At 38.2% G+C, this 11268-nt stretch overlaps 1 long non-coding RNA gene across 2 annotated transcripts in view; it reads right to left on the reverse strand.

The window, feature by feature from the left end:
- LOC127479052 (uncharacterized) overlaps positions 1-11038 on the reverse strand; it is a 25228-nt gene extending 14190 nt beyond the window's left edge. For both annotated transcript variants that reach the window (XR_007907444.1, XR_007907445.1), the window contains exons 1-2: positions 10756-11038; positions 7644-7727 (exon numbers count right to left, since the gene is read on the reverse strand). This is a non-coding gene — a long non-coding RNA (uncharacterized LOC127479052). The remainder of the gene's footprint in view (positions 1-7643; positions 7728-10755) is intronic.
- Between the last annotated feature and the right edge of the window lie 230 nt (positions 11039-11268).

Raw genomic sequence — 11268 nt, forward strand, 5'->3', positions numbered from 1 at the left:
TTTTGAAATATTTACAAGAGTAGCAGTCAACAGTTCTTTATCTACAATACTTTTTAATACTTCTGTCTCCTCCTCTCTTGTCACCTTTTTTCATCCTGCCTTTTTGTTGTTTTTCAGCTCTGATATTGTTTGTTGATTGTGACATTGTGCTAATGACTGAGTTCCTCTTGATAAAACACAGGGCATTCCTAAGAGTACTTCCTTTTTCTTTTTTAATAACAAAAGGAAAAATGAGATGCAACCAAATCACCCAAGCACTAAATAAATTCCCACAGTGATGGGAAGAGCTCCAAGCCCTAAGAATGTGGTCCATTTGGAGTCTGGCCTATCCATGACAGTACAACCAAAGAAAGGGGGAGCAGTGACCTAATAAATATTTTTCATTTTTATCTTGGAATTAACAAACTAGATCAATTAATTTTTCAACACAAAGCTTTTCTTTAAAGATAAATTTCTGAATTAGGCATAAAAGCAACAATCACTACCCTTCTTCTACCCCCGAAGATCCTCTGCTTAGAAATATCATTTATTAATTTACACAAAATAAAACCAACTTTTGCTGCCTACCTACTGGAACTTGCCTAGGGAAACAAGCTTTAGTTTCCAGCCTAAATAGCAAATGGAATAGAATTCCAGGATAAACATCAGGTAAAATAATTCCCTAAAACCAAAAAATTGAAGCAGCACTCTATAACCCTCCTATCAGTAGCAGTGGAGTAGTTTTCCAGCTCAGATAAGCAGCTAAGGAAGAAGTAGGAAATACAAAGAGAAGGACAGGTTTAACTTAAATTTCGGACATGCATTCTCTCTCCATAACCTCAAAGTCAAAGATACATAAGCAAAAGACTGATCAGTAAGAGAAAAGAGCTGAAAAATTTAGTTCTTTGTTTCATGGTCTTTCTGTTTTACTCTTCCTGAGCAAGGCAGTTGTGGTGAAGGGGTTGGAACAGAAGGAATCAAAACCCAAGGATGACCTAAGCATTACCAAAGGGCAAGAGCAATTTTTTGTTGGGAACTTTTCCCCCTTTTGAAGTTCTTCTAACTTGAAAAATTAAACCATAACATGCTTTAATTAGAATAATTCAGCATCTAGTCCTGAAAGTCCTTATCAGTTGTATCTCCAAATTAAGCAGTCCTAGTTATACCCATGGCATAAAGGTGAGTCGTATTGGCTGCTACAGATTTAAACAGTCCCTGTGCAAGCTTAGGTCACATTTGTAATAGTACAGACAATAATGAAAAAAGGAACAGGAGCTCTTTCAAGACCAGGACCATCTGGATCCCAATGCCAGCTTGGGGAGCACCAAAGGGCAGCTGCTCCTGTGGCTGTACCAACAACAGAAAAGGTACAAAAAAGGTGAAAAAGGGTTCTTGTGAGGCTCAAGTACTAGTACTGTATCCAGACACCCAGCAACAGACAACAATCTCATCCCAAGTGGCCAACAGGCCTTAAACTACCAGAACTTCAGAGGAATTACGAGATATGGTTTGAAAACAACAGCATTTCTAAAGGTAATAAGAGGAGGCAGGAAGGTGTCAACCCGTGGAACCTTGATTCTTTCCATTCTACATTTTTGAGCTTTTGTTAACAACAAGGAGCCTGAAACTTCCCTCCATTTAACAAGATGGGCTCAGACTCTGTCAGAGGGTCACGACTCCAAAGGAAAGGCTCCGAGACAGGCAGCAGCTATCGCAGGATTCTCAATAAAATCGGGAGAGGGAGCAGTCCTGACTGCAGTGGCTGACAACTGTTTTAAGGCTGTATAATTATTTAGGGCAGGCAAGCCCTCAGGGAATGCCTTGAAGGAATGAAGAATCTTTTACTCTTGCTTAGAGCTTTTTTCTAAGACAGGAATGCTGAGAAATGGGGAGTCAGGGTATGTTTTATACTTGCAATTTCACTGTCCTTTGCTGAATAATAAAACTTCTGAGGTTCCTATTAAATATTTTAGCCACAAGACCCTATTTGTGCTGGGCTAAATTATTTAATTACGTAGCTATCCCCAAATATCCATCAACATGGATTATTTATTTATAAAACCTGAAAATTGTTAAATGTGTTACCTCTATGACAGTGGCAGCAAATGTCCACTTTCAGACCTAACAGCAAATAGCAAATAATACTTATTCAGCACTTTCCATGTAAGTATCCAAAATGAGTTTACAAACACTAATGAAATAAACCAAACAAAAGAGAGGAAATTACAGATAAGCAAAAAGATTGAGAAAATCTAAGCAAGTCAGCCAAGGCCTCATACAAAATTAGTGACAATGGCCAAAACAGCCTCCATCTCCTGTTCTGCACCACAGGAGCATCTAGAATCAAAATAAGATATTGATTTCGAATACATTTAATGTTTAAAAACAAAAGTAACCTTAATTATTTTGAATCAATTTTTAAAAGCAAACGTATCTTGTACATCCATAATAGTTAGAATGAAATTGTGCCACTGAAATGCATAAGCAACAGAAACCTCAGAATTGCATACACTTGGTATTTGTAGGAATTAGGTTCCAAGGTGATCTCTGCATTTTAACAGGGATGCCTGTTTGATGCAATGTAGAAGAACACAATGCACAAAACCACCGTGCTCAGAGAAGTTTGCATATATGCAAACCCAAATAAACAGGATGGATTGGCAAGTCATTGTAAACAGAGCCTCTGTGTGTTCTATTACTAATTCTTCATGTTACTTTCCTTTTTAAATGCTACATAAAATCCAAAAGATTTACCACAAAAGATTATGGCAGCTCTGGACTTGAACAATGCTACAGCATCCCTTTTAAAGTTAAATCATACTTGACTATAGTTATAACAGTGTCCATAAAAATACAAACAACATGAGGGCAGTTCAGCTGCTGAATGCCCGCTGATAGTGCTTTTTATTGCATGGACAAGATCACAATTCATACACTAACCCCATTTTCCCAATTCCCCAAGTTTCATTCTGTCAGGATTTGGAAATGTTGTGGAATTTATACTTACAACCGTAATGGGAAGAGGGAAACTGCGAGGGCTGCCAGTATCAAATGCTTAAAGAAGAGCAATGCTGTAGGATCTCAACTCCCATGCTCCCTGCTGAGAACTGTGCTGGAGCAGGACCCATCAATGGGAAACACCTGGTGGAGGCATTTTGTTCTGCTCCAGCAGGTGTGGGCAATCTGCAGGGCCAAATCCCAATTAAGAAATTACTACCCTTGGTTTTTGAGAAGTCAGGATTTACATCAGCAGCTTGGCACATCCTGCTTTCAAACCAAAGGACATAAGGAGAAGGATGAAGAAAAAAGAAGTCAGATGCCCAGACTGGAAAAATGTGGACAACCATCAAAATTGATATTACCTTGGCTTTAAATGTATAGCAAGATATACTTAGCATATAACATAGCAATCAACATATCTCCAGGGTACAGAATGTGATAGATTATGATCTATAAAAACAAAATTATAATTTCCTTATAACATAAGTAGGACGCAAAATAACACTATTTGTCATAGAAGGTCTAGAAATACCTTCTTATTTTGGTATTTTCCTGATTTGTGTTCCCAACATAAAAATGCCATAAAGTTTATTTATCATTTGTATTGATTAACTTTGCGTTTAGTCTGTGAGGAATATATGTGAGTAGAGGATTAGTGCATTGCAGTCAGCTCTAGGTACCTGAAGATGTTATGGCAGAAGACTTGGAAGATGCAGAGAAAACTGGGCATATGAAAATAGAGCTGAAGGTGTTGGAGTGGAAGGGAAACCAAAAGCCAAGGGGGAAATAAAGTTATTGCCATGGGGAAGGGTGCAAGAGAAACAAGGCACAAATCTGTAGGAAATCACAGACAGTATCATTTCTGATGCCTATAGAAAAACTTGTTTATGTATTTGCCCAAACATTAGCCAGGAGCAAAATTGCTATGAGGAAGTTGCAGATAATAATAGTTAAAAATTGTAAATAAGAAAAAATTGGATAAAACCTCTAAAATGTTCACACTTGGAGAGAAACACAAGTTTCCTTTTGTCTAATACTTTCCTTACTTTTCTGTAAAAGTGATGGTAGATCAGTAATATACTCCTCTCTATGTGAGAACAAAGAAAACATTAAAAAAATAATTTGCAAATATGCTGAGAATGTGTTCATTCTCCATTATTAAACAGTTCAAGGGTAGATTCAGCTGAGCTTTAAATGTAATAAAGAAATGATTTCAAAGCAACACTATGAGCCTCATATAGTAATTGAGAGTAGAAAAACAAGGGTGATAAAAGTGTCCTGTGTTATTGATGTTAGAGTTCATATATGATGCATTTCTGTGACGGGATTATCAGAGCACTGATGACAACGTGTACTTACTTATCAAACTAAACAAGGTGTCTCAAAAAGGAGAAATATTAAATTATGTGCTATCAGCCAGCTATACTATTCAGCAACACTTTGTGTATGTAGTATCTACTCCATACATCTGTATTTCTACACGTGACCCTCACTAAACTAGTCTCTCTACAGTATTTGCACAAAGAAGAAAATCCTTTGATCTTACAAGAGAAGTTTCAAAATGGACCCATCTTAGGTATAAATTAAATTGCATTTAAAAAAGAAAGAAATAGTCTTGTGCAGGTTATCAGCCTTTCTCCTGCAATACTTATTCTCCCTTCTTGTCACAGATTTGTTTTATTTTGCTACAGCAATACATTATTACAACTTAAAATTCACATTCACCTGAAGAAAGCTGTGACATGCCTACCAAAAGAGACATACACTGCTTAACCTAAATTGACCCTTTTTTCCTTCTATTCTAATAGATCTTTTTTCTTTTTGTCACTCAAAATGAGTGTCTGATGTATGAGCATAAATTGTTAAAAGCAGTTTTAGGTAAAGGAAGAGAGAGTGAAGTGGAGTTTTCTCACAAAAGCCAACCTCAATTTATGTCAAAGAGGGTTAAAAGACCTTGGGATTAAAGCAATAAACTTGCTGCTGTCAAAGCTAAAACCCGCTAACAATTTAGTGCCAAACGCATGTTGTTCAATATCATTTCATATTATATTATGTCACAAGTAGGTGACAGTTCCACATCAGACTGACAGGGCTGATTTACTCTGAAGAATTCATCGACATTTTGCAGAGTCAAAGCTGACTTCATTTTGTTTGGATGCAGGGTGGGAAATCTCTCCCTGCTTGGGTTGGAATATTTGGCTGAATAACACGGAACACCCTGGGCCAGAGCAGAGGGGTCTGAGAGCCCAGCTCTGGACACAAGGTTCCCTTTCCCATGGCACAGGGACCTCAGGTACAACCCCAGTTGAGGGATCCCGGCCTTCTCTTGCCCTAAACAACCCAGATCCCTGCTGCCCTTTGTGCAGTTCCACTTTTTGATGTGGTTCCCCCTCCTGCAATTTTTAAACTATCCAACTGTCCTGCTCAATATTTTGATAATATTTTTCTATCTGAATTCAAGCTTTTATGCTTCTCCAAAATATACCTATTGTAAAGGGCTGAAATAAAAGACCATGTTAAGAAAATACTACTGGCACCTGCTTATATTTTAAGCAGGGAGCAATAATAATTATTTTGCCAGGATTTTCTTTAGATTCCAAGGTCACATGTGAGGAGACCATTCTTAGGTCAGTGGCAAAAATACCATTTCTTTATATCAAGGTGTCTTTTGCAAGATATTCCCAGATGGTATTTTTATTATGGGTTCCAATTCAAGTTTCTCCCAGGTCGCTGAGACAACTCTGAATAAACATAGTCCTCCTTTTTGTCTTAGGAAAATCTAATTGATCCGAATTCTCTGTTAAGGTTTCAAAGCTTTTTCAAAAAGGGTGCCTCTTCCCCAAAATCCAGTGTATTGTTCTACAGTTATCTTAGTCCCCATGTGATGATTATTTCCTTCTGTTGTTGGCTATTGCTATAGATCTGGAATTACAACTCAGCTCCTGAGGCTGAGGAACCAGTTTTTCTCTGAATCAAATAGTGCTGTGCTACATTTAAAGTAGTCTTGTTATATGTGGAAACAGGAATATCCCTCCCTCCCTTCTTTTTGTTTCTTTTTTAATTATGAAACAAACTTTCAGTTACCACAGGTTGTTCTTACCTTTATTTCTGAAAAAAAAAAATCTAGCAGCATTTGGGGTCTTTTAAACACACATATCACTATTTCCTCCATCTAAATACAGGAGTGGGTATATTAGTGCCTGGCCATTAACTTCTGTAAACCACTTAGTGATTCTTCTGTGAGATTCTTTGGGCAATGTTTGCTGTTCATTCAGGAAAACATTATATGCAACAGCACATTGCATGTAAAATGGTCCCATCATCCAACACTGGTTTGTTTTTGTTGGCCATCTGCTGAACAACTCTCAGGCAGCAAAGGGGTTACCTTGTCTATTATGCAAAACCATTGCCAGGGAGAAGAACTTCCAGTGAATTGTTAGAAAGATTAGTGGATGGTTAATCTTATTTGACATTTAAAACACTTGGAGGTAAATTCAGTGCTCACCTGCCCTAGAGTGTAGCACAGCATGAATACACTTCTACATATCTATTCCTGTTTAAACTAGCAGCTCTAAAGGCTGGAGGATATACCTGGCATAGAGGGATATTTGGGGAAAAGGGGAAAAATGAACAGGTGAACACACACTCTGGCTTTAAACCTTCGCAGTTTTCTCATATTGAAACACAAATTTTACTTTTTTTGGATTATCATCTCATCCTGACACAGACATACTCCTGCTAACTTACAGATTCTGCTAGTAGGATCAAATTCTAATACATTTTGTATATTAATATTTCCATGCTCCCTTTTCTGCTGCCCCATCAGTTATGAACATGACAAATACACACATGTACACAAAGTGCAAAGCCTAGGGTGTCCTGGGATCCAGTGAGAACTGTAAAAGAAGACTAAGGACATATCTGCAGCTGTTTCCTCATGGAGTGACCCTCAAACCCACTGTGGTGCACACAAAAGTAAAACCATCAAGGATCCAATGAATTGCAGCTGAAGAAAAGGGATGAACACAGAGCTGTGACACAGCTTTTGCTTTCTGCTGTGAGGGGCACAGGAGTGGCAACGACACAAGGGGTGTGTGCTGAGGCACCCAGTCCCTTTTGCTGAGCTCCAGCTGAACATGCTCTCGCCTTAAGTCCTCTGTGACTCTAAGACAGGGATCAAAATGAATTGTCATGTCTCTTTTAAAAGGGAAATACTACAACCTCTCTCTCTAGACAGGCTGTGACCTTTCAATTTAGGCTATCAGTTTACTCAGTGCTTGCTCTGTGGTTCATGATTAACTTGAAAGAGTTAGATCACTCTCTCTCCAGTTCTCAAGAAGGAACTTCTGTTGACTGTTAGAAATCCCTCTTGCAATAAAAGTGCACATAGTATGGCTGTATAAGCTATCTTTCAAAGTTACTTCAGTATCAATTCTTATCCAAAAGCTCCTAAAAATATTTCTACTCCTTTTTTTTTTCTTTAGGATAATATTTATGAGAAGTCAAAGTGAAAAATAGACACCTGGTTATTAATAAAAAAAACTCTCCTTAAAAAGGGTCTCAGAGCTCTCAGACATTAATTAAACATTCTTATGTAGTTCATGAAAGATGTGTTTCAATTCTAAATATAAAAGGTAAACTGAGTTCAAGAGATAGTTACTCACCCATTCCTGCTGAGCCACTGGCAGAGCCACAGAAACCTTCTCCCTCCTCCTGTAACTGTGGTTGTGCAGCTGCCCCAGTATGTTCTAGAAAACAGAGCAGTAAGTTTCATAAATATTTTTTGTTCAAAGTTCACCTGTAGACTTTCTCTATTTCTTTCTTGAAAAAAAATACATCAGCAGTTTTCTTAGTCTTGTCTAGGAGGTACCCTGGGAGATGGGATGGATTGAGGAGCAAACACTGGACTGAAGAGTTGCATGTCCTGCTGCCACTGCAAGTGACTGCTCAGGCCACTAACATGGGGATTCTTTTTGTTATTTATTATTATCCACACCTCTGAATCTAAAACCTGCTTGCTGGGGGCAAGTAGGTTCTTTCAAATATTTTTTTAGTTATCCACAGCTGTACGTTTCCCTTCATCTAGCGATGAATGTCAGGCAATGATGGGAAAATCCCTCCCTTACTCCAACATATGTATGTTCCAAACAGAACTAATAGCAAAAATTTCAAAATACTCCCCCAAATAAATTTTACACACTCAAACGATCAAACAGTTTATGTTACTTTCCAATGCAGTAGCAGCTTAAGCTTAGTGAAACAAAATCAAATAGATTTGATTACATTATTTATACTTCACCTTTCCACTAGGGAAAGGTGGAAATACAGAGGTGAGCCAAATGCAGAAGTATTTAAATAGCTAAAGCAAACTGGAAGTTTTTAAGAACAAAGACTGAGACTGTCACAAATAAGTAGATGTAACCTTACAAAGATGTATCACAGGATCTTTAGCTCTCAGGACCTTACAGTTTCTCACTGACATTACAAGTCTGGCCTACAGCTCACCTCACTGTAGTAACACCTGACACAATTACTCACACTGCACTATTTGCTTTGTTTTAAGTTCAAGTGAAATCTCTTTTTATCACTCTGGACAAGCCTTTGACACCCCCTCAGCTGTGGTCTGTCATCAAGAGATGCTCAGCACCCTAATTCATCCCTTTAGCCCCCTGTTTTCTCAAGGAAAAGGTAAAGTGAAGCTTTTCAGCTCAACTGGCCCTACTTCTTTTGTTTTCCAGAGCCTTTAAAATTCTTCTTATAATCTGGAAGTCATCTGGGAATAAAAGTGTGCCTTCTGAGGTGTCTGTATGTCCCCAGATGGGGGGACAGGGAGGGATCAAAGGACAGACTCTCAGCTGGTGTCACCTGAGGTATCACATTCTCTAAAGAAGAAAAACTGCACACTGAACAAAGATGTTGGCCATAGACCACAAACCTGGAATAAAGGAGGCATCAGTCCTCTATAACAGAAAACAGATGAATTGCAGAGTTTGCTGGGATTCAGGGACAGGAAAGTTCACCTAAAATGACCTTGAGGATTAAACCCCATTTTAAGCACTGCAGTGGTCAGCACAGTATTTGCATTTTTAATTTATTCTTTCAAATGAAGTATCTTCATGACTAATCCTTCATTTAGAAAAAGGAATAGGTGTTATTCAATGACATGACACACCTGAAAAGCAATACTTTCACAGTGTTTGCATTTCCATATAAAATTTCAGAGGCTCAAGAAATTACTTTATGCATTTGGAGTGTTACTATTGTCCTCACTTTTAAGTTTTTCTTTTTATAATAACAGCCATCTACCGCTATTACTGTAGCTTCTTGTCCAGATCTCCCTTTGGAGACTTTCTGACTACTTAACACCATTTTTCAATTTCTCTACTTATGCATATACATCTTCAGTCAAGATATGAGAATTTGCTAATGGACTGCAACTTTTTTTCCAAGATTCCCATGTGTAGAATTTTACAAAGGCTGATCCAAAGTCTAAACTCTGCTTGCCAATGTCTTATGCTAGGAATATGCCTGTGACAGTCCATCCCAGAATTATGCTAACATTTTGAAATATAAATTTAATTTGAGTACAAAAGAGAGCAAAAAGTATCATATTATATATTTAAAATAAGATTAAGGTGTACACACTGTCGAATGGACAAAAAAACCTGGTGTGTAATAAAACGTGGCTCCCTCCTGCACTATGTACATTTTTAGCTGCAGATTGAAGAATAAATGGCAGTGGTTAGAAAATGGAAAACATGTAGGCAGGCACGCCTATCTCCTGTTCCTGAGGTCACACCACTTTGCATTTTACCCACAACAAAGCACATAATGCATCCATTTGGCTTTTTTCTTTCATCGAAGTAACTCTGTGACACTCTCTAGTGGAAGGCAGACACACACCACCTCAGCCACGCTCTGTGCACCCAACAGGCACGGGGAAGCAACACCACAGGAAGGGAAACTGGCTGAAACGGAGCTTGGGCACTGTTGCATGTGTTTTGCTGCACTCTTATTTTTTAACACCACAACCAAAACACTTACAGACAGGTCCCTTCTGTTTGAAGCCCAGAGGATAACGTGGTACTGAAGCATAAATAAAGAGTGCCACTAGCAAGGAGTAACTGGCAGCAGACAAAGCCCAAGCCAGCAAACTGTCACGATTGCTCTAGAGGGTTTATAAGCTTTATCAAATCTGTGCTAGCTAATTCACTTGCAGAAGTGTACTGATAACACTGCTGCTTTTTTTTCTCTTGCTTTTATTATAAACAGAAAGATAGACAGGTCCTAAGGACAGATCCTTTTCACAGCTCTGTTCTCTTCTGCCAGCAATGCCCTTCTACTTCGCACAGATTACCAGGTTAAACTAGGGATGTCTTTGAGTCAGGAGCATTTATTGCAATAAAACCTAATATATTTCCTAAAAAAAAGCTTGCCCCTCCCTTCTAACACTTACATTGTGGTTGGAAGCAACATTTAAAAAAAAAATGTACAGATCCAATCTGGTGTTCCTTGTCTCATTGAATATGCAAGTGGTTGTTTTTCACCACTCCCAATAAACATACTGAAGTTATCATTTCTGTGGACAGAGGAATTTTTATTTATATATACATATATATATGTATACATTTCAGGGTGGAGCATTTGGCTGCTTTCCCTGCTCCCCCTCCAAGTTTAGATGCAGTTTTTTGCATATTGTTGTACCGACACTACTTTATCAACAGCTATTGTTAAACAACAACTGCTATTAATCTAAATGACATAAATTAATACCACCTGCTGTAAGTGCAGAGGAAGTTTGGTTTATACTTTTAACTGCAGCTTTTGAAGTATCCAGGACAGGATGCAGGTAGATCCATAGATCTCTGTAATTTTCTCACTTCATACATGTAACTGCTCAAAATTATGCCTTTGGGGTGGAAAGATTTACAAAAGGGATGCCCAGCTTTGAGCTTGTTGCCTTGCACAGTCATTCTGGTTGCACTTCTCCATGTCTGGTGCTTCATTTCTGAAGGCTTCCTCAAAGCCTCCTGGTGATCCTCCCCAGGAGCTCCATGCACAGCAGCCTGTGGGAAAAATGACAAAACACTAGAAAATTCTGCCAAATAATAAACAAACCAACCCCATGGTTTTTGGGTTTTTTTCAAACATGTTTCCACAAATAACTGAGAAAGCACACTTGCTAATTTACTACATGTTTGTCTTTATGGAGTATTTTTAAAATAAAATATTTCACTCCCTCCTGCCTCTTCTTAATTTGTCCTGTCATTCAATTTCTGTAACTAATTT

This window comes from Manacus candei, unplaced genomic scaffold (genome assembly GCF_025592945.1).
Source record: "Manacus candei isolate 608988 ecotype Guabito, Panama unplaced genomic scaffold, ASM2559294v1 h1tg000065l, whole genome shotgun sequence".
In the NCBI taxonomy this organism is placed as follows: domain Eukaryota; kingdom Metazoa; phylum Chordata; class Aves; order Passeriformes; family Pipridae; genus Manacus; species Manacus candei.